Raw genomic sequence first — 24,741 nt, 5'->3', positions numbered from 1 at the left:
ATGCTCCTGTAGCTCAGTGTCTTGTGGGCGAGCAGCAAACAGCCGGTTTATCTGAGCTTTTTATATGCAAACATCTGCCCGCAGCCACAACCTGCACTTTGCGATTTGTAAGAGAGAAGGAAAACAGTAAAGTTACAGGCCAGAGACCCAAAAACAATGAGCTGCTGTGGATTAATGCCACATATCACAGTGCAAGTTCATTGGGGTGTGTTACACTGTCATCATTTGGTATTTTGAACACTCCATGCACACACACACACACACAACAACACACACACACACACACACACACACACACACACACACACTGATCAACCAGCTTATCAGAAAAACCTGCTTTCTTGGCCTGGTTCCTCTGCTTGGCTGCAGGTCACAGCGTGTTTTAGTGTCAGATCCATATTAATAGTCGTTGAAATGGGTCGTATTTCCAATCCCCTCCAGTGAGCATTGATACAGCTGCACCAGATATTTGTCTCCTTCACGCTCAATGGATTTTATTTTTGTATATCTAACCACTCGTTAGCAGTAATGTTTTATTGTGCCTGTGCTCTCAAAATATTGATTTTAATTAACATTAATTGCGACCCCTTCATTTAATTACATATTATTTGTTCTTATAATGACTTTTTCATTATATCAGTATTTTATCACTGTATATTTATTTAGTAAATATTCATTTTAGTCTATTCTATAGATGTATCTTATCATTTTTAATATATTTTATACTTACCTAACTAATGTTTTTCACATTGTTATACTTGTTATAACCAGTATGATGATAAGAATCTTGAATCTTATTTCATGGAGGAGGTGATACCAGCGTGTGTCTTATGAAAATGGTTGAAATTGAGGCAACTCTTCCCCTAACAATGGAAAACTGTCATCTTGAAAAGCAATTTCAAAGATGAATTCATGTGAAAATGCTACTTTGCACTTTTAATTACAGAGCTGGCATTCTCTAATGGATCCAACTTCTTATTTCGTTTTTATGAAGGATGATAATGATTTTCAAGTATTTTCTCCTCCGTAATGTTTCAATGCGATTTCAATAAAAGACACTGCTCACAGAAAACATTGAGCTTCCCTGTTCCTCTTTAAACGACCTGGAACAAACCTCAGTCCCACTGTGGCATCGAGGTCCCAGAATGGACACGAGGTCCCAGTAGTGACACACAGTAATGACTTGGAGGCACAACCTCAGTTTATCCCTGTACTGCTAATGCTCATGTCCTCAGATACACCCTATTAACAAGAGTTTCAAATGGAAAGCTAGATGTAGAGAGTAGTTAAAAGACCTTAGCTGGCCTTTTATCCATAATCAAATGGCCCGGACGAGGGAAGTAAACAGTCGGGACCGCTAACCAGACATGCATGAGGCTAAGCCTTCTTAGGCCATCATGATGTGTTATGAAAGAGCATTGATTGCACTGAGTGGTATCCAATGGAGGTAAAACACTCACTGTGCGATGCATGACAATCTATGGGAGGTGATTGCAATGGTAAATGAAGCAGATGCAGGATGAGTGAAAAGAGAATGACGCGTGTGGTGCGTCTGTGTCAGCGAGGACTCGTCTGAGGGAGCTGAGTGCCGTTGTGCATGTGTGCGTGTGTGTGTGTGTGTGTGTGTGTGGAGACATGCTCAAGGCAGAACTTATTCAACAGAATGAAAACAAGTCAGAACATAGTTACATGGTTCACCTGTCTTGGCAGCGCTGTTACACAATACCTGCTCGGCTCAAGGCGCACCTCAGAGAAACAGAAAATAAATAACCCCCGACTTTCAGCTGATATTCAGCTCAAATTATTAGCTCTGTTGCTTTCATGTAATTATATCTTAATTAGAGTTAGCAGTTGTAACTACAACTGTGTTTAAGCCTTGTATAACAAATGCCCCTCCTTGCCTGCGCCCTGTCATAGATTGTTTGTCTTTTTGAGGTGTGTGTGTCATACAGTTGAAACCCCCCCGCCCACAGGGTCAGCAGGGTTTGTCATGTGGGGTTTGTTGTGTTTACAAAATCACTCGCATGACTTCACTTCACATTGAAATGACTCACTGTCGTGGCATTTTGCAATTTTGTCAACGGAAAATTTCCGATAGCTTCAATTTCATGATCAGTGTTTTTCCATCGAAGTCCATCGAAGTTGGAGTTCAACCCTCTTTTTGGATTCTATTTACACACGTTTATTGCTCCTGAACATGATGTTAAAAAAACAGTTCTCCTAGAACTAGAGGCTTTTCATGACTGAGACCACATGGACAGATCTCCATCTCGTTCAAAGGCAATAAGATTGGCTTTAACTACAAAACGATATTCATGACCCATCAAGAGGAGGAAGACTTTGCTGCTTGAGGACAGGCGCTCTGGTCCTGTAGCTTTAGATCTCAGTTGTACCAGTATTTATAAAGTGCCTGCTGCTTCCATCATAGTTTTACATTATGGCTTCTATGCCAAGCTAAGCAAACCAACTGCAAGTGGTAGCCTTGTATTTAGCGTTCAGATACGAGTATGGTATCAACCTTCTCATCCAACTCACAACAAGAAAGCAAAGGCCAGCTATCACTTAAAGTCTGGTGAGCGGACTTTGCGCAACTACAACCACATTTTACTTCTCACTGCTCATAGAGGGAACGCAGTGAATTGAAGAGAAGCCACCATGTTGTGTCCGTTGACCCACAAGACGTCACTACATCACCAAGCTTCCAGCGCTGCCTGTTTCATGGGCACATGCGAATCCATTTCTTGACAAGACCTTTTAAATCTCACTTGGTAGTTTCTCTGCTCCCTACGTGCCTTTAACCCAGTGCTCCAGACAACAGCCTCTGCTGAACAGAGAGATCACCAGTCCGTTAATAGCAGATCACCAGCACCACTGGAACCCGCTATCCCACTGGACACCGATTAATCCCGCACTAATACGATTTTTCAGTGGAACAGTGAAATTTGCCAATGGCTATGTGGTGATTTAGAGCACCAGACTGGGCTGAGCCCCTCATATCTCTTAAGATGACCGTAGCTTACTGTATGTGCACTAATGCCTCCTTGAAGCCTATTGGTGGAAATCCAAATGAGGACACATCATCCCGGAGAGCATCCATATGCATCGGCCCACCAAGAGGTCCAGGAGAGGCTGCAAACAGACCATCCAGCTGTTGTGCCAGTTGTGTGGTAAACACAGCAAGGATTAGCCCCTGCTCTTAAGCTCGGAGATAATGATTCGAAATGGTCCGGGGTCAGAGGTCGATTGCATGTTTCCTGTTCTGTGGGCGGAATAATATGCTCCACGTATCCTGTCTGTTTTCAGAAATAGAAAGACCTGTGGTCGGGGTCGGGCTCCCAAGCATTCGCCGTCACACCGCAACTTCCGGGCTCATTTGGGCGTTTTGAGATGCGGAGCTGGAAAACGAATAGGTATGGTGCAGGTTGCACGCACAAGCAATCAAGCACTCACATAAAACTGCATATGTACATTAATTTGCACAATTCACTGTGTTATGATGAGAGAGAGAGTCTCAGAGTGACCTCAGGAAGACTCTGAACCTCTGGATGAAGTCGACAATTCACACAAGGTCATGAGAGGTCTTAACTTGCATAATAGACATTAATGAGAGCTCCGACGTATGAGTACAGCTGAAGCCATTAAGGTCAACTGATGAATATGACCTTAACTCGCCTCAAATATTAAATCTGATTGCAGTGTATTAACAGAGCCGAAAGAATAATCGCTCACTGCAGTGGCAGCAGGAGCTGTAGTTATTGAGTATATTCACAGTGAAATTCTACCGGTTATGAGCTCGGAGAAATCCATATAACTATATAATGTACCTTTGGAGTTCAAAGTCATGAAGAGCTGCAGATGTTAGAAAGGCATGAATGATAAACCTAATGTCATAATATTACATATATTCAAAAAACTACAGCAGGTTAGAGGTTTAGGTTCACATGATAATAAAACTGTTATTGGACCACATCTTCACAGTTTAAGATTCTCACTCGTCTTCTGAATGTTTTTCGGATACGGATGCGCAGTACCACAGAAAATTTCAGGAGGGCAGTGTAGCCTAGCGTTCAAGCGAGATAACCTTAAGACACGTGGAACAATCGCAGAACTTTTTGTGGAGACACTTGGTCGTCTAAGCCGGTGGTTGTTGGTAAGAAAACTACAGGAGTCTATATGATGACAAACGTTTACTTTAACGTTTACTGTTGCGATGTTTGTTGTTATCAGAAACTCTTGGCTCTGCGCTGCCCTCTAGTGGATGTGTTGCTTGACAACCATGCCAACATGCATCCTTTGCATTGACGTGTGTGGGCAGTGACAGACCAGAAATGGACATATCTCTTTTCATAAGTAAAGGCAGCATGAAAAATAACTTTAGTAGGAATGCTGTAGCAATAGAAATGAGATATCACTGTTATTAAGCTAAGTGCAGCACATTCAAATATGTCATATCATATTTCAGGAAAAATCACATAACCATTCATAGTCCCACAACGTTACAGAGCCGCAGTTCACCCTGAGTTGATTTTCTGTTACTGATACAAACTCTTCATCATTTTATGAGAAAGAAATGGGCCCACACAAGCCTTGTTTCAGTCTAAACAGGAGGAGTTTACTGGAATTTAATGGTGATGGATTTGTTGACATGATTTCTCCAGCAGCACTTTGTCCTTGTTGGCTTAAAAGTCAAATATCAAAGTTCATTCTGACCTTGGGAGTAGCTGTTTGACAAAAAAAAAGACGATGTTTGTTTCCTGAAAGGTTTCACAACATCAGGGACTTCACCGCGTCAACATCCGTGACACATGCAGACATAGACGAGCTCTTTGTCAACTCTGTCCTGTCCAGTCACTTTGTGCTGTAAAACCTGCTCGACAGACAGGACTTGTCTCACACTTGGCTCAGAAAAACAGCTTTCCCTGTGCAAACATGTTTCCGTTTAAGGAGTCTCCAACTCCCCTGAGGAGACAGCACGTAAGTGAGCGTGCATATTCATGACGGGTGCATGCATTGTGATGTTACAGCGACAGGAAAACGCGTACCCACTAACTCCCACATGCTCACAGACACAAGTGCACGATGCATAGTGGGGAGAGTGCACAGGCGGCCGTGCAGCGAGATAGATTGGACAATAATGGATGCAGGGTGCCAGCAGGAGAATGCAGCCTGTTTAAGAATGATAGCTGAAAGCCACGGCTTTTTAGTGGGGCAGATCCATAATGTAAGAAATCCCAAGGGGCAGCACCTGCCTTCTTATACAGGCAAGAACACACACGTTTTTTTTTTTCCCCCAAGCGCTCACACACACAGTGAGCAGGGCCAGTGGAGGCTGTTGCTGTGGTGGTGTGAGGTGCAGAGTGGGGCCCCTCTTGGGCTCAGGGCCTTTGTTCCTCTTTCATAGGCTCTGCTTCCCTCTGATGATGGGCCCATTGTCCGTTGCTTCCAGTGGACCTGCACCATTCAGGCCCGCTGATAAAGCCCCCTTTCACAAAACCAAAGCAGGGGAAGAAGGTGGGAAAGAGTGAGAGAAAGGCAGTGATGGAAGTGTGGAAAGGCAAAGGAGATGGGGTGGACAAACTTTAACAAGAAGCAGATAGGTTTAAAGGTATAGCAGAGAAAGGCCTGGGATGGAAGAGAGAGTCTGAGCGAGACTAGTGAGATTTTTGGAGGGTGGAGAAAGAAAAAAAAGAATCAAAGTTAGGAGAAGAAAAGAACAAAAGAATAACAGGATTGAAGTTGGGTGTTTCAAGGTGGATAAAAGACGGTTTCGCTCATTTCCCTCACCGGCTCCTCATCTGCTGATCTGAGATGAGCCATCAGTCGAACAGAAGCTCTCGTCTCTCCGGTTGTTTCCAGGCGGCTTGATCACACACAGTCTAAACCAGCACACCTCCAGCGAGCATTCGTGACCCGAAATGTTTTCCCATCATTGCATGAAAACCAAAAAGCTCCCCAGAGGAAAAAAACTGCATTTGATGATGATAGCACCTTTTTTCTTAACTTTGAGCAGCGCTTGGTGCCACCCTGGATGAGAGCAAACATCGCCGCTTGACTCACAAAACTCTCTCTCTGCGGTTCAGCAAAACACTGCTTACGTAATTATGCAGATTTATTTATTTATTGTGTGTAACCATGCGACGGAACCCTTCTTTTTTTTTTTACCCAGAAAGGGAGGGAAGGAGCTGGAAGAGAAGGCAAACAAACAAAAAAATGACCGCCGTTGTTGTCATGCAAGAGCCGGAGGGGATGCTGCTGAGAATGTCACCCAGCGTTCGGTCATACCAACAGGGCTCGGCCTCGGAGCAGCCGCTCCCCTCTCTCCTCCGCAGGATTAAAGGAGCACTCATCGTGGTCATGTGTTTTCTTTCCACTGGGGAAGAACGCACAAGCAGAAAGCAGTCAAAAGTGGTCAACAGTAGCCAAGCGACACAGGAAGACATGGATTGGGGCCGCACAGGCCATGGAAGGACAAGGATAGAGCGAGGCAGCTGGTCACCTCAGATGGTTAATGATCCGGTTGCTGTTCGCTCGCCGGCTGAAGAGCAAGGGAGCAGAAATAACAGATTTGCGCTGAGAGAGATATTAAAGCAGATTTGTCCCGAAGATTTAATGAGATCTTTCCCTCATCAAGAAGTTCATTAATCTGCAGTGAAAAGCAATAATCCCAAAATAGCCCCCGACCTCGAGAACATGTCCGACACATTCTGCGTACTATTTTTGGTTAAAGCCTTTTGACGTGATGCACTTCAGCGGAGGTGGTCATCATAACATAATCTGTACTGAGCCCATCCAGAGTGCTCCCTATCAAAGTGCAACGGCTCGAATCGCAGCTTCACGCATTAATGCATGTGTCTGGCTGCATAAACACACCCTCTGTGCAAAATGCAAAACAGGAGTGGTGGAGGAGTCTGCTGAGAGCGAGCAGGTCTGGTTCTGACACACGAGATGAAGACGCGATTGCGGATCGGGTGAAAGATAAATCAAAAGCGGTGGCGACTCAGTTTGACAACTCCCGCACTCTCATTGGGGCTTCTTTTTTTTTTCTTCAAAAAACCTTAAACGTTCACCACATCTGTGAGAGAAAACTAACAAATTGCTTTGCAGATCTGCATCAGAGGGAACTCGACGCACGCTCGGTGCGTTGTGGCATTTCGGGTCAAATTTTAAAAAGTGAACTTTCGAAAAGGGAAGAAATATTCAGCTGTGATTATAAGCGCTGTCAAAAAGCCGCCGGGGGCACATTAGTAAGCCGACGCAATGAGCCATTACAGAGGTGCAGTGTCCGTGGAGTTTTAATTTTCGTTTTGTCATTTTAATCCAGCGACTGTGCCCATTACACGTCCGATATCTCACAGCTTGGCGTGCGTGTGCAGGGTCACTCCGAGGGACAGAATAGATTTAACAGGTATCAGGAATAGAGCTGAGCAATTATGTAAGCAAAGAGACCCACTAAATGAGCATTTGCATAAATCCTTACACAAATAGACATGATGTATAAAAATAAAAAAAGGGGGGGGGAAGAAAAACTCTGTCGCTCAGACTCGGATACAAATACCCGTTTTGTGAATGGAGGGAGAGGGGGGTTGCAGATCCTATAGGTTAAGGCGGTAATTACAGGCGGGCGAGTGGGGGTGACAGGAAGCGAAGAAACTGAGCGGCGAGCAAAGCCGCAGGGAGGACATGTTTTTAGAGGAGACATGGATGTTTTCAGGACTTCCATCCCGCACAGCAACAGGCACCGGGACAAAACAACAAGGGGAGAAAACAAGAAATGTGGAGGGAGGAGGAGGAGGAGAGGAAAGAAAGTCAGAGTGAGAGTGAAAAGAGGAAAAGACAAAGAAGAGTTTGGAGGAACTCATGTGACTTCGAACATGTCATCCTGATACTTAAGGTCCCGTGTGGATTCAAATCAAATTATGTTCAACCGAATTAAACCATTTCAAACATTCCATTAACGAAAGCAAAGACACAGAGAGATTAGTGTCATTGGAGTGTAAGGGAGGTATATAGGGAGATGGGGGAGGTTATGGAAGGCGGAGGGACGGAGCAGAAGGGTTAAGTACAAATTTGGAACCACACAAGCCAACCACACGCTGAAACACTGTAATTTGGATTCTCCCAGAATAGCCAGTAAACGAGGGAGAGAGGAGGGACAGAATAACATAAACTCTGCAGCAGCACGCAACACACACAACAACACACTGCACGGGACAGTCATCACATCTCACCAACACACACCAGGCACACACACTGTACTTATATGTATACACACAACCCACATGGACAAGCATTGCAGAGTTATATGTAGACTGCATGTGCTGAGACAAAATGGAACATATTCGCTAACGGGTTGAAAACTTTAAATCTATCGAGTGTGTTTTAGACTTTTTACTTGCAGAACGTTTGATGAGAAGATCGATATCACTCTCATCAGCCATCAGTTGGTTAGCTTAGCTTAGCATAAAGACTGTAAACAAATGGAAACACCTAGCCTGACTCTGACTTACACTTACTGTTAATGCATTTGTTTAATCTGTGCAAAATCTGCAGTATAAATCGTAATACATGTAATTAAATAAATGTTATATATATATATATGTATAAATATAAGATTATATTAGTTTTCCATTCAATGAAATATCCCTGCACTCAACCCCCAATCAGAAAGTAATGTTCACATGTAAGTAAACAAGAACAATTATGCATTTCCCACTCATTACAATAAGCTTCTGGAATGGCTTCAGTTTCTGTGAAGATATTAGAGCGACATCATCATTTTCCTGTCAAGAAAATGATGAAGCATGTTTTTTTTAAATGTCAATTCCTCTAACACTTAGGTGTTTTCTTTCTTCAGTTTCTCCGCAGCAACCTGATACAGTTAAACCCGGATCACTCCTCTCCGCGAAGAACCCTAGAGACATCTGCATGTTTCTTCAGAGAACCATAATCCCAGCCTCAGAGTTTCCACTGACGGTTGTTTTAATGCTAACAGCACTCTCGATACAATCTTCAATTCTTCACTTTTCCTCTATTTTCTGGTCTTGTTTTCTTTTCTTACACAAATCTGTCTCCGTATCTGCACATTCCTGCGAGGAAAGTAATTCTTCTGATCCATCCCAAAACATCTGAAAGCAATATTCTCATCAGCAGCAGTAGTGTCACGGGCAGATTTATGACTTTGCATTTAACACTTCTACGCACCACACAGTGAGATCTAGATATCCATCTCTGTGGAGGTTATGTCCTCGTCAGAACACTCTCAGCTGCACGTCAGTCGCCCAGACAATGCACAGACATGCGTGGCTTGCAGCGGCTGTCTATCAAACGTGCAGTTAGTTTTAGATATACAGGCATTCGGGATAACTGGACCCAGATGTTGTGAAAATCTCTGCAGGATCTGACATGTTGTCTGAGACAGCATGGATTGCAGAGGAGTATAAACAAAGTGTCCTTCATCGCAGGGAATTGAAAAAACATTTCAAAATCACTTCTAATATATCAAGTCTTTCCATGTATGTTTTAAAAGCAGCTTTATTTGATTACCGTGTAGGGAGCGGAGGTTATGATGGCACGGACTGGAAGATAACTGCTTTCAATTGTGGCCCTGCTCTGAAAATTGAATAAGCAAAAACATATACTGATAAAAATTGCTCAGTGTAATTCCAGTAACTGCTGCTAAAGTGCCCTTGAGCAAGATATTGTTGACATTATTAACACTTAACAGTGGTGTATTGAGGGCGAATAGCAGCTGGGTACTTGAAGTAGGGCAGGGAAACAGTGGCAAGGTTTATCAGTGCTCACACAGATAAAGGGGTCAAACTAAAATATTATGACTGTGAATACAGTTTGATTTTTAGATTTGTCTTTATTCCAAAATGATCCCTCGTATGTACAGTGACATACTGCAGGAAGAAGAAAGTGGAAAAAACTAATTTAATGGCCAAATACAAAAGATTGAGAGAATGAAAGGTAAGAGCAAGCAAATATACAATCAGGGAAACAACACATGTCATCACTGTTTAAATTAATGAACGAGGCCACTTTTTGATTTCTTATTGTTGTTGAGTAATTCATCCAAATTAACAGTATTGTTTAAAGTATTGATTCTCCATCATCGAAACCAAGACAATGAGAATGATTCTTGTAACCTTCATTTGGAACATGTTCACATCAATATAACTTCAAACAATGACTACGATTAATATAATTATATTTATATTATAATTAAATACATTTTTCAAAACCAAAGTCAGTCTTAATTAGTTGTAGTAAAAAACTTATCATGACAAACTCTGAAGATCCATTTCCTGAGTAAAACCTTAAATGTGATGTTATCTTGATCTCTACATTCGTACCATAAATATTATCACCCACATTCATTAAGAGAAATACGAGGCCTTCTTATCTATATCCTCTGTTTGTGTTGGCTTCACGTACTACGGTGTATTTACCCAGTCCGTGCTGTGCTCTTACTGCACTGGAACACAACCTTTTATTTATTTTCACCTTGTCTGCCTTATTGTGCATTAACATCGAATCACTAGTTTGGACGGGGAATGAAAACAGCGAACAAAGCTCGTGGCGACCGTGGCGATGCCATCGGCCCCTCGCGCTACATCCTGTTTCAGCAGGTCAAGTGGAAGAAGTAGGTCAGCTGTTGATTTAAACTGGGTCACATCGGCGTATTGCTGAAGGCCCTTAAGGCCAGGCAGTGTGGGTATTAAGTGTACACTGCCCTCATTAACAAACAATCATTTCCACTGCTGCAGTATCACCCTCTGATTCTGCTTGACGACTTAAAGTGTCGCTTAGAGTGTGAAAACTGACGACTCGCTCACGGATAGAGAGAGATTCGGTTTTATTTACAGTTTTGGATTTTAAACGGAAGATCACAGAAGAGTGAATCACTAGAATCATCTTCTTCTTCTTTGTTTTGCTTGTTTTTGCTTTAAAATGAATTCATGTCTATATAAAATTACTTTGAATGCATCCCAATATGTGGATTTTCATTTAACTCCACTTACAGCTCTGTAAAAATGGTCAAATCCATTGAAATTATCTGTGGTCTGACAAAGGGATTGTGCTGAAATACAAATATCTTTTATCTGGTACGGAAAATACGTTCAAGAAATATAGTTTTGAAGACAACTTCACTTCATTTGCCATTTTCGTGTCTGTGCGTTACAGGCTTAATATGGAGCTACAGCCAAAACTCAATTAGCTTAACTTAGCCAGGAAACATCTAGCCTGGTTCCGTCCAAATGTCACTACAAGCTGTTAAAAACCATTGTTTTACAAATTGAACAAATTATATTTTATATTGGACAAAGCAAAGCTGACTAATTCTGTCTGTTTCCTGTCTTATTCGCTACAGCTAATGTCCTCATCTTCTCCAGTTAGCTTAATTTAGCTACTAAGCTGGAGTCAATAGCTTTATATTTACCGATGGTTGGTTGGTTGGTTTGTTTGGATGATGAATGGTTACTGGGGTTTTGCGTAAACGTGGCCTGTTGCACCTCACTGACCTGTAGCTGTCCGTTGAGTGAGTGAGGTCATGTGCTGCTGAGGTGTCACTGTGTGTAACGGCCTTAGAATTCCCTAGTGAATGCACATATTTCATAAAATGCTTAACTTTTAACCCCTAATGCTGAAAGAATGCGTGTAAAGAATCCGGACGGTGCCTCTAACAGCTCAATATTTTCTCCGTAGTGCAGGTCGTCGTTCAGATGTCCTACCTCATTAATTCAGCCACAGAGGAAAACCTTCCTTCCTGTGGGATAGTACTCACTTGCTGAAACGCAGTTGTGATTTTATTGGCTCCGTGTGTGTGTTATTACCACAGTGTTCTTCTCTATGGTTTCTGTAAAAGCAGCCTCGGGAGCTGTAGTCGCTGCAGAGATGATTCAACCCATCAGAGGAAACCAGTATCACCACCAGGCATGTGTCATTAAATATTCCCTGAACCTCCCTGTCGCAGCTCTGCAGCTGTCCTCGTGGTGTTTCCAGATTTTTGAAAGACATTCGACACATCTGTGATTTTCATTCTCCATTAGGTAAAGCAAATAAAGCAGAAGTGGAGCACCAGGGCTAAACCGCAAAGATGAGCCAGATATGGCTTCACTTGTTTGGTCTGATTTGATTTGAGATTGGATTTCTTATGAGCAGTAAACAAGCTGGAGGGCACACTTGACATCTGGAGGGAGACGAAAAAAAAACTTTGGCTGTCAGGACAAGTCATGGAGATGGGTTTGATGGCATTGTTTTGCTCGTCGCATCGGGCATCAGCGCAAATGTTGGCAGGAAGAAAAACAATACGCGGTTATTTTAATCCTCCGTTTGGTTCTGAATTTCCACGAAGATTGCTCTTTGGCCATGATGCCAACGTCGGGGAGGGGATTCAGTGCAATGCGTTAAATAGATGTTGACATCTAGCCTCATTGTTACTGGGACACTTTGTTTCCATGTGGGACATTTTTCTGTTCTTGCAGATTTGACCACATCGTTTTACTGTCTGTGAATTCAGCGACAGTTCTAATACAAGTCCCCCATACACGAGCAATTATTTCAGTTCCCAATGTCTTTTAACTCTTCAGTCCAGATATAAAGACTTTCCTGGCAAGCCCCGATCCACGCTTGGATGCAAATAAATCATTCCGGTAGTGCACACATGACAGTTAGTATCTTTTAGTGGCTTTGTGCAGCTTTGAGCTCAGGATAATTGTATTTGATCCAGGGATCTCCTCATCACACGTTCCTCGGTGCTCTTTAAGAAATGGTGAACAGGGTTTGATGGAGAGATTGTTATCATCGAGCTGAATGTGCTCAGGTGTGTTTGTTCTGCCTGCGAAGCCGCCGGAGGCCGTTCACACACCTGTCATCAGAGTAACGTTTAATCATACATACACATAGCTCTACACACACACACTCTCTTTGTATTCATTACATGAGAACAGACGATTTATCATCTGCTCTCGTGATTGTACCGATAATTTTACTTTTCAGTTTAAAGTCACTTTTGCAACAAACCGCTTTGCTGGTTGAAATTCGAAACCATCGTGAAATTAAACGCAAAACAGTGAAGCTTCCCTCATTTTTCCACAGGACAGATCCCGATGCCTCATTTCTAAACTGCGCTCCAAGGTTATGTGGGTTATTCGTGTCCTGCTGCAAGCGGCTGTCACCTCACAACACTCACACCCAATCAAAGTTGATGAATTAACCGATGAATTGAGCCGCTTTTTGGGACACTCTTTTCCATCGATTTCACTTTGGCTGACTCCCTGCTGAGTACTTTTAATGTGATTGACTTTTCCTGTGTCACATCAATGAAGTTTTAAAGAATAAATAACATCCTGGTTTCCCCCCTTGGGGCAAAAACTAGGGATCCAATTGCCCAAAAAAGCTTTTAGCTGATGCCTCGTTCTTAAAATATGTCCAGAATTTCCAGTATTTTTCCTGAGAAAACTGAACACGGACTCTCCAGTGATGAATCAGTTTGTGTTTTGCCTCTTAGAGACACCCACAGGTCTTTGTTGTTGAAGATAAACCAAGCCGCCCAGTCCTGACCCATGATTGTATTTAAATAGGATGGTTTTCAGCCTTTTTGTGGTCTTTTGTGTTTGGTATTACACAGCGAATGTTTTGTTTTAACATTTCTAATGTGGTCAGGACTCACATGAGAGTCATGTCCAGCGCAGGGCGGATGTGCGATATGTGTGAGCGTGTGAACATCGCTGGCTAAAACTGTGCACTTCGCAAAAAATACTGAATGAAAATATCTGCAATATGTGTTTAGCATTGTCAAAAAACATATGTCTCCTCATTTCTAAAAAAAAAATGTGTCTGGGCAGTTCTTGGAATTCTCGCTGCTTTTTTTTTTTTTTCTCTTAAACTTCCATCTGCATGTGTTTGTATATTTGCATTGGGGAGAAACCTGGGAAGGGCCGGCGTCTGGACAGACCGGGCGGACAGACGGACGAACCTGCCAAGATGTGACCGAGAGAGAGGAAGGCGACGTTCAAAAACAAGGGAGGACGAGAGGAAGAAAGAGCAGGGAGACGTTGGACGGTGGAGAAAGTGGAGAGAGACGGGGCCCCTGACCTGACCACACTGACACACTCGGGTCTCTCTCTCCCTGCCAGCTGTGCATTGTGGTCAACTCGCAGAGGACACACTCGCACACACATATACTTATCTACGCATGCTGGCGATGAGGACATACTTGGCCTGTACGCATGTGTGTGTGTTTGAATTAGTGTTTGGATGTGACAGCCCATCCATGCGTGCTAAAGAGAGTGCGAACGCTACCAAAAATCCTCCCGTCTGTGTTTGTTTTCCCTCCAGCCTTTGTGCCTTTGTGTTCGTATCCCCGAACCTGTATGCACATCTGTCCGTGTGTGTGTACACGTATATTTACACGTCTGCTGGAGTGTGCTGCTGCTCATTTCCATCTGTTTTTCTTGCTCGGCAGCTCGAGCGGGCAGGATATTGGTGTGTAGTGTGTCCCCATGTAGCACTCCATCATCTCAGCCTCTTCTCCCTGTCTGCACATGTGTGTCGCGTCTGCGAACCATTAACGACGGCGAACACAAACGGAGTAATTAGGAATAAGTGCTCAAAGGTGCAACCGTTGGACCCCGAAACCTCCCAGAGATCCCTTCCCACAATGCTTTGCCGCATTGTGAGGCCGCCGTTCCCACTGCTGGAGCCTGCCTGTTGCCCAACACGCACGTCTCCGCAAATAGAAACGGTGCTGCTAACAGGCGATGTGGGCACCCTGTGTTTTCAGAGCGGGCCCCATGTGCTGACTGGCCCTCGCATGGATTATTTTTACCAAGCATTGTGTGTAGTTCCGTAGGACTGGCAGAGGAGAGAGGAAATGCAGCATGGTCAAAGAGTCGAGGAGGGGAAAGTTCCCTCTGAACGCAGCAGTTTGTCATGTCTGTGTATCACTCTGAGTGGGTGTGTGTGTGGACGTAACACTATAACCAAATGCGGGTGGGCTTGTACAGTGTGTTTAGATGAAGAGAACCGTCCGCGTGTCTTGTTTGTACGAATGTTGTGTGTTTGTCTCCCCATTCCTAGGAAACAGGCTTTCCTTGGCAAAGCGGCCAACAAATCTGCTGTAACCTCTGTAACCCCCACCCACCACAGCCGCCACCAGCACCACCAGCATCCTCCACCACCTCCACCCTTCCTCACCCTCCAGGAGAGAAGCTGGGAATCGATACTGCACAATCTGGGGGAGTGAGCGTGCCAGCATCCGTATGCTGAGGTTTTGGGCAAGGAACATCAGTCGGATGCACGCGCACGTGTGCATACAAACAATTACACGTAAACACACGCACGCGCACATACTGCGCACACATGTTAATGTTTGCGTGGACGTGGGGACTTCCCACACAAGCTCATGACATCTTAATTCTGCAGCACCGAGTGCAAAGTGGTGTAGAGCGGAGGGAAAAAACGGAATGGAAAAACTGTACGGCTCCAGCTGAGGTCAGTTTTGCAGTCAAAACCCACATTGAGTGAGCAAAGTAAAAACCTGAAAAATGTGCCTTAATGGCTGTCCTCGCTCTGCCCTCCAGCGATACGTGCTCCCGCCTGAGTCAAGTAAAGGACGCAGAGGGAAATCAGCACAAACATATTTGCATATGCTCACAGTTTGCTCATGAGCGAGTGCAAACGTTGTGTGGAAAATGGATCCAAATAATCGTAGGTGCAGTCTAATTAAGATAATGCTCTTTTTTTTTTCTCAGCGAGTTCTAATCAGTTACACATATAAACAAATCTGCTTGCTATGCATAGATTTTATGGAGAAACACACCTACCCATGCACATGCACACACACCCAAGCGTAAACACACTGAGGCCACCATAAATTACAGTCATCCCATCTGGGAGCATTAAGAAGCTGTTAATGAATAGGGTGCAGGAGCAGCAGCCACAAGTGGAGCGTGGAGGAGGGAGGAGGCAGGGAGAGCAGGGGGGTTAGCATCTGGGCTGCAGATATGTGTGTAGTCATGTAAAAGAAGTTGTGGTGAGAGTGCACATCTTGGGGGGAGGAATCAAAAGGTCTGTTTGGAAGCCAGTGCTCTCTGTGACCTGCCTGCTAGAAAATGCCCTGTACGAGTGAAGCAAATGAAAATAACGCCCATAATCATAATAATGTCTCGAACGTGAGTGCTCACATTTTAAACTCAAATGTTAAATGTTGTGTTGCCAAGATCAAAAAGTCAGATAAACTCAATAAACCCTCATAGAGCAACAGATCTGCAGGGGAGGGGCAGCTCGGCCACAGACTAATGACTTCACCTTATCTATGGGAGGTGTTGGAGGAGGTGTGGCAACAGAAGGGCCAGTTATCTTAAGTGACCTTTTAATACCCTCGGCCTTTTCACAATGCCCCCACTGGCAGGCGTTCAAAGTGGACACATGGGCCGTCCCCGGAGCAGAAGTGTGTCCCAGGAGGGGACAAAAGACACCACCTGTATGCTAATGCATCGTAAGGCTTTCAGAGGCGACGGCGCGGCAGAAGCAGGAGGATGAAGTGTGCCGATCCTTTGAGCGGGGGAACGCCGGGGGGGCTGTAAAATGGAAGCAGAGGGCAGAAATTGATTCTTGGAGCCTCTTTTTTTGTGAACTAGAAAGAGAAGAAACAAGCAAAATCCGAAGTGGGCCACTTTACAGGAGGAGAAGATGCTGTAAAATTGATTTTCTCCTTCTTTAAGGCGGCAAAGGAGAGAAACAACAAGAGCAATGTAGATGAGTAACTATAGGGTTGTGCTGTGGAGAGAAGAAAGGGCACGGGCAGTAAAATTCATTTCCAATCTTTGTGTTAAGTAATGAGAAGGAGAGTGTGCCACTTCAGATGGGAGGCAGGGGGGTGTTTGAGGAGACAGATAGTACCAAAGGCTGTAAAATTCATTTTCCCTTCCTCTCTTTAGGTAACGGGAGAGCAGGAGTCATTGGGGGGGGGGCGTCGTGCCTTTGTCAATAAGCAGAGGGAAAGAAGACGGGGCCATAAAATTCATTTCCTCAGCCCTTATTCCGTATTTTCTTAAAGAAAGAGAGGTTTGACTCGCGGAGTGTGCCGTGGCAGAGGGACGCCTGTTCATATGGAAAAACGGAAGCCAGGTCAGAGGCTGTAAAAGTCTTCCTCTTATTGCCTGGAGTAATAAGGAAGAGTGGTAGCATGTGCCTGGTTGAATGGAGGGAGGAGTAATTGCTATTAAGCTGATTTTGAGCCTGGCGCACTTGCACACAGAGAGAAAGAGGCTGCTCCTCCTTTTCGCAGCCCCGGGACCACACATGCATCCTCTCTGCTCATTCATAAACAGGCTTATGTAAACACATCTTCAGCATGCACACAGAGACACCGTTCGTGTCAGATGGATTTACCGCTATCTCCGTGCTCCTCCAGACTTCGGAGCGGCAGATTTTCTTTTTCACACACTATCTTGTTTTAGCCGAAAAAAGCCCCGAGCCATCTATTTACCACGCCGTCTCTCAGTGTGTGTATACATCCAGACCTCTGCACTGCATATTTTTCACACCATCTCTTGCAAACGTTTCAGCTGCAAAGCCCCTGAACCGTGTTCAATTATATAACACATCGAAATCTCTGTCTGTATGTGGCTCACATATCTGGAGAAGCTCTCATCTTATCAGCTTCACACGTTTTTGTTTGTTTAGAGCCCAAGGAAGTGCAGTGTCTAATTCGATACTATCTGGACAAGTGATATATCAATCAACTTTGACTAAACAGATGACATGTACTGAACTCCTGACAATCTCCTGACAATCTCAGGAGGGGCTGTACGTGAGAACGCAAATGTCTGAATGACAGTTCCTCTTGCCAGCCCCCTAGTGAGAACTCCAGAGAATGTCCGAATGAGAAGCTGATGTGAGAAAGCAGCAAGAGATCCTGCAGAGAATTCACCTTCGGGCATGTTGATGACGTTTCCAACACGTGAAAGAAGCAAAAATCTAAAGAACACAAAGGTCACAGGATGAAAAAGTGGTGCTATACATGTAGAGGACACAGACATAGATGTAAAAATAGGTTTTGTCGATGTGCTGTAAAGGAAAACACTGCAGGGGAATCTATACGTTATGTCCTGTTGTACGCCCCCTCACCTGGATGCTCCAGAGATTTCTGTGTTTTCCTGCTACGTTCTTCATGTGTGAAAGGCCAAACCATACACAGGCATGTTTAAAATGGCCCCTGCACTAGTATCAGTAAAATCAGCAGAATGCAGTTGGAAGGTTGCACCAGTGCCACCTCCAATGTGTTGGCAGGAGGCAGCGATGTCTCTGTATCTGTCGACTGTACATGCATGTGAAGTATAACCTCTTGTTAGTGGTGTCGCTTGCTGTAGCCGTCACCGGGACAGTCTGGATGGCACTATTCTGGGTATATGCCAACTGCCGACATCCCTTCTTTCCCTCAAGGCTCCCCGGGGCCTATGATTGCTGGGAAGGTCCGGACACTCTGGACAGATCGCCGCTCTTCGGGGGTAAAGGCAGAGCGTGTCACATTCATTTCAACATATTTCTGGTAATGAGCCAGTGTGAACCTCTTCGGCATCCTTGACAGCGCGAGTTCTCTCTCTAATCTGGTTATGTTGACTACCCTGTGGGATCAGGTGCATCCCGCCTACGGCTTCTTCCCCCCAAAAAACCAGCATCATCACTATTCCGCTCTCCTCTTACCCATTTCCTCTGGAGGAAGGTGCTCAGCTGGGCTCCGTGAGATTGTCAGAGCTCTCCGTTTAAAAACCCCCACTGTGCAAGTGGAACGTGTTGTTTACCGAGCGACATGATTCTGGTTTCCCTTTCACTGCGGCCTTGTACGTTGTCGTAATGATATAATTGTGCCTCTGTGCCTACGTCGTAATCTAGCGGGCAGGTTATTCACGCCGAGCCCTCGACGCTGCTCCCAGGGCTGTTTGTGTTGTTGTGTCAGGGAAAGGCAGGGGACGGTAAACACAGCGTCTGGGTGGTCCCTTCAGACTCCCCGGACACGCTGTAAAGTCTGCTGACAGGAGGGAAGAGCTCTTTCTTTTCAGCAACAACCTGCGTCGCCGCTCTCCTCTCCTTCTGTCGCTTGTTTGTGGCGGCTCTATGGAGCTGCCCCTCATACATATTGAAGGGGCTTTTTGAGGAATCCACCAGTGTGCAGCTTCTTTTTTTCCCTCCTCCTCTCCCTATTTAAATTTGAGTGTCAGTCCCCCGCTCTCATTCTCCCCGCGTCTGTCTGTACTTTTTCATTCCACTATTCAATTTCCGTCTTTCTCACTCTCTTCCACCTGCCCACTTCGGTGTTAGCCCCCCTCCCGTTCTCACACCACTTAGCTCCAAATTTTTCTCTGCATGTTTTTTTTTTTTTAGCTTTTGTTTTGTAGATGAAAAAAGGCCTCTCATCTCTCAAAGCTTTCCCACCTCAACTCAAACTCCTCGGTCTTTCTCCCCCACTCCAAATGTTTATTTTGGTGCGTTTCTGTTTTTCTCACTGTCTCCTTGCTTGAAATTATACCTTTAATGAATTTTTCAAACCTTTCCTTTCTGATCTCTCAGCTATTTTTCCTCAGACTGTCACTCCTGCTCCAAATTCCGCTCCAGTAAATACAGTAATAATCTATTTCTGCCGTTCTAATCATACTTTCCCTCACATCTGTCCTTCTTTATTACTTTGGCCCATCGTCTTCTCCGGCCTTGCTCTCGTGTCCTGCTCCCTGATCTTTGTGTTTGCAAGTTACTCCTCATCTTAACATCTTATTACTTCTTGTGCCTCTCTGCGCTCCCTCCGTCCTTCTTGTTTGTTTCCTGTCTATTTCCATCGTTCTCACTCTCCCTCTTATTCATTTGGCATCCTTCCGTTTCTCCTCTGCACTCACTCTCGCCTCAAGTATATTTATGTTTACACACCGAGTCTCTTTTCACCTTTATTTTTTTTACACTTCTTTTCCTCCTTCATATCTCCTCCTCGTTATTAAACTTCCTGTGGATTTCCGTCTCGAATGCAGATTTTGCATTTCAGGGATGTGTGAGGTGGACTCACTCCTTCCAACCTTTTCCTGCATTTCCCCAGAGAGGAAACACTGCATGTTTCTGTTGTTTGCCAGTCACCTGCAATAGACTTTCTCTGACAGCACTAACTAGATTGTAAATGTGTGAGGGGGAAATGATGCATCACACCTCAGAAATTTTCAGTTTGCTCAAGGGAGGGAGCCACGTTTACGGGTCAGTAAATGTGCCATGTTTTTCTAATTACTGGCCCAGAGGTTTCCATGCATATTAAATCTGTGAAAACGGGTTTATTGTGAGTGTAGCTACTTACAGACATGCATTGAAGGCCGGACATTTTCCTGAAGTTTTCAGGAGGGGCTGAATGTGACTCAGACAAAAGTTGCTAACTTACAAAAAAGAAAACAAAATGGCAGAATGAAAGAAACGCTGATGAATATGTAAACTTGGAAAGACAACGAGATTAAAGATCTTTTGACGATTAGGACAGACACCGATATCGATGTGCTGTAAACTAAAACATGTGATTATCACTACTCAATTCAAACATTGTGTTATGGATTAGGGTTGACGTGTATTATGTTATGTTGTGATGTGCTGTGCTGTGCTGTGCTATGCTATGTTGTTTTATGCTATGCTGTGCTATGCTATGCTATGCTATGCTGTGCTATGCTATGTTATGCTGTGCTATACTATGCTTTGTTGTGTTCTATTTTGCTATGCTATGCTATGCTATGCTATGCTATGCTATGCTATGCTATGTTGGGTTGTGCATTGCTATGTTGTTATGTTATGTTATGATGTGCTATGTTATGTGATGCTATGCTATGTTATGGGCTGTTATGTTATGCTGTGTTGTGCTAAATTATGCTATGTTAAGTCGTGTTATGTTATGTTATGTTATGTTGTGTTGTTTTATGTTATGTTTTGTCCTGTTGTGTTGTGCTATGTTATATTATATGTTGTTGTGTTATACCTCTTCTTTCCTCTTTTCTCCTGCATCCTGCTACTTTGCATATTGTCCCTTATAAGAACATCTTTTTTTTAAGCCCCTCACTCTCATCTCGCACGCCTCCTCACTTTTGCTTTCATTCTTGGTTCTTACACTCCTGTTATCTAACATTGTGTTTGCATTTCTCCTCGAGCCTCCTCTTCCTCTTCCGCCTCCTTCTCAGCTGCTCTTTGTCTCCCAGTTTGGCGTGTATGGTGGTTAAGCAGGCGAACGTATTTGTGTCTGTGTGTGTGGGTGCGTCTCTGTGTGTGTGTATGTGTGTGTGCTTTCCCAAATGTCTAAGCACTGCGGCTGCCTGTCTCCCAGCGTGACATGTCACAGAATTCAGTCTCTGAACTCCGATCTCTCGGGTGACACACTGATCGGTGAATGTGGCCACGCATAATCAACCACCTCTTTGTTTACCTCTGATAATTAACCACAGCTAATTAGGAACTGGCACTTACCACTTCATCTCTTCACAGCAACGCTAGAGTTACTCACTAATTAGCTTTGTTTTGCTTTAAAATTGCTCCACCTAATCATTAACTGTGCTTTCTGTCGCCTTGGGAAAGGCAAAGAAAAAGAAATATCAACAGTTGCACCAGCGCATGAAGGCAAAAACAAGACCATGAACAAACTTGTTCTTCGCTGGCAGACAACTGAGGGAAGGAGGGTTATGCTGTCTTTACAGAGTCGCTCTATTTCATAAGCGGAGGTAGACCTGTGCAATGCTAATTACAGGAAACACTTCACTTCCATTGTTTGCGAAGAAAGAGCTCATAGGTTCAGGAACGACTCCTGCAGAGGAGGTGCATTGACTCACAATAGAGGACACAAACTAGGGAGGCCAGCGCAGTGAGCGACACGCTGCACCGAGCACCGGTGGGTTGGGGGATTCTGTTTGGGGATGGGAACATTATGACAGTCTGTCATTAAACCTCTCATTTGTATTCACAGCAAAGGGCCCAAACACTTCTCCTGTAATGGCCACATTCGAGAGGAAGGAGGAAGAAAGTGGCAAAAGGCTTCAGCCGAAGATAAGTAGGCAACTCGATGCCTCTGTGGAAACCTGCTCAGGTGGAGGCGAACTGGAAAGAGCAGATTAGACTTGGTCTGAGAACGTGTTAAACACAGTTATTGTTTTTGTTCGGTGTAAGAGTGTAGCGTGCAGGTTGTTCCTGAACAGAGGCGGAGATTTTTTTCGTAGATTTTACTGGGAAACAAAATCCTGTGTTGTGATTTCTCCTTTCAGGATCACGGAAAGTGCAACTCCATGACATCATCTAATTACTCTGGTTGAGATGGTGGAAGAAAACAAATTATGGACGGTCGAGTTCCCATGCAGACATTAGATGGTTTTCCCTATCATTTTCCTATATCGTATTTTCGTGCCGCGGAACAGGCTCGGTGCAAATTCCGTCAGGGTTTGAGGTGAATAGGGTTGTGTTTATGTGCATGTGTGTCTATATTTGCGTCTATGCAGTCGTCCAAGCCAACAGAGATCCATGCATGTAAAAAAGAATACATACATCAGGGCGGATTCACTCCATCTTTCTATTTACTCATGCATTATTTCAGGTTGGTATGAAATTAAAGGTCTGCGCGTTTCCTGATGGAGTTTTGACATAAATGTCTGCGGTGCGGTGGAAGCTTTTCCACAACAAATTTTCAATTGCGATGCAAATGACAATTATGTCGTCCGTCCCTCTCACCTTCTTATCTTCCCACAGAACCAGAGAAAACAATCGGGAACTGAACGAGAAAAAAAAAAAACTGGATCCACCGGGACGAGCACTCTTCATGAATACAGAGCACATCATTTGGGATGACCCGCTTGACACCGAATAGCACACAATTACCATGTATATGTGCCTTTCTGTATTTGCACTGTTGGATCTGTAATGGTTTGTCGGTTTGGAGAGAATTCTTAAATGCAGATTGCGTAATACCGTCAATACTGAAATGCATGTAGGTCCTCTTGAGTCTGGTTCTCCTGCAGCAGATAACCAAAAAAAAGAGTTTGTACATAAAGAGCTCGGTGAAATGGACGTGTGGGCGTCTCACTCCAGGTGATTATTCAAAGATAAGGACAACAGAGCACCGCAGCGTCAGACCCGGGTTAACAAGAATTGCAAACCGACATTATTCGTCGCTTTATCTGCTCGGAGCACCGGGTGAGTGGGAGTGACGGCGGCGTGACAATTAAATTGTCGGATAACGTGTGTTGACGTGCAATCAGCAGCCTCACCTGACACTTTAATTATCCGGTGAATCTATCAGACCGACTGTGAAAGCCTTGACCTTCTAAAGTTTCATCCATGTTCTGGTGGTTTAATCCAATCGAGGTGTGTTCTGTTGAAAGATAAATCATGATTGATTGAGTTCACCGCTAAATGCATTTCACTCCACTTTTACTTTTCAGATGAAGTCTTACATTGTGGTTACATCAGGAGAAACTTGCACAATCCATCAATGTCTTTCTTCAACATGGACCAACACTATTGTCCCTGCAGCGTTCACCTGATCACATCCCTGCAGCCACATGCCCGCAGACTCTGTGCTATTACATTCAATATGCAGAAAGCTTTTCCTTCTTCCTGCTTGTTTTTTCTTGTTTACTGTGATACCTTTGGAGCTGTTACACTGCTAAGCAGGCATAGCAAATGAAGTGCCATGTCAAGCAGAAGCAGGCCTGAAAACCCCCTCCGGCAGAATGGCTCACCAGGCTGAACGGGCAGCTCGGGGTCCAGATTACTCATGTCAGTGGAAGAGAAAATGAGAATCAGGGTTTGAATTTCAGAAGCTAATATGCTCCTAGTTGAATGAACAGTCTTTACATGTGTGATCATCTTTTCTTTACATTTTTTAACAGTGTAAAGCCCTTTGATTAAACGCAAAGATTTGCATACTGTGACAGTGGCCGCTAAATGCCTGCGCTCGCACAAAGGCCTCATTGAAAACCTGTTGGATAAAAACACCACCTTCAGTGCAAGAAATCACTGTGCAAACACACAGGATGTTGCCCAACCAGTACTCGAGCGAGGGGGGTGCACTTGAATGATAGATAAGGAGTGTGGAGAAAAACTTAACTCGCTCATGGGCGGATGACAGAATCTGGAGAAACAGCATAATGTTATCGCTTTGCAAATACTGTGAAGTTAGTTTTTTTTGCGGCTTGTAACGTTCAGGGCTCATTTGTAAAGTACCAGTGAGCTGATTTATTAACTCTATATGTATTTAGTCTGTTTTTTTTTATAAAGGCTTCAGGCATATTACAGGGAAGGGTTTTAATGCCTGGTTTTTAAACTGGTTTCTATGGATGTTGTTTGTTTTCTTTCATGTTATCTTTGAAATTTCTTGTTTTGTTTCATTCCCTGTGTACGTTTTACAGCATTTTGCAACTTTGTTTCGAAAAGTGCAAGATAGAAATAATTTCTAATTGTCTTGTTTTTTAAAATGTTTTTTGGATTGCAGTATATGGTTGAACAGGTTTTTTTTTACTTCCTGTGGGAGTTTGATTTACATGTAAGCAAACAAGATAAAAAATGATAATATGAGGAAATGATGAACAATTGATCAACACTTTATTTAAAAATTAAAGCTGCTTCTAGAGTTATTTGTAGAAAACGTGTAATACATTATAGCTTATTATAGGACAACATTCATACTTAGGGATCTGCTTAATGTTTATTCAATTTAAATAAATCCACCACGCAGTG

This window comes from Hippoglossus stenolepis, chromosome 17 (genome assembly GCF_022539355.2).
Source record: "Hippoglossus stenolepis isolate QCI-W04-F060 chromosome 17, HSTE1.2, whole genome shotgun sequence".
In the NCBI taxonomy this organism is placed as follows: Eukaryota; Metazoa; Chordata; class Actinopteri; order Pleuronectiformes; family Pleuronectidae; genus Hippoglossus; species Hippoglossus stenolepis.
Note: the sequence above shows the minus strand (reverse complement) of the source record.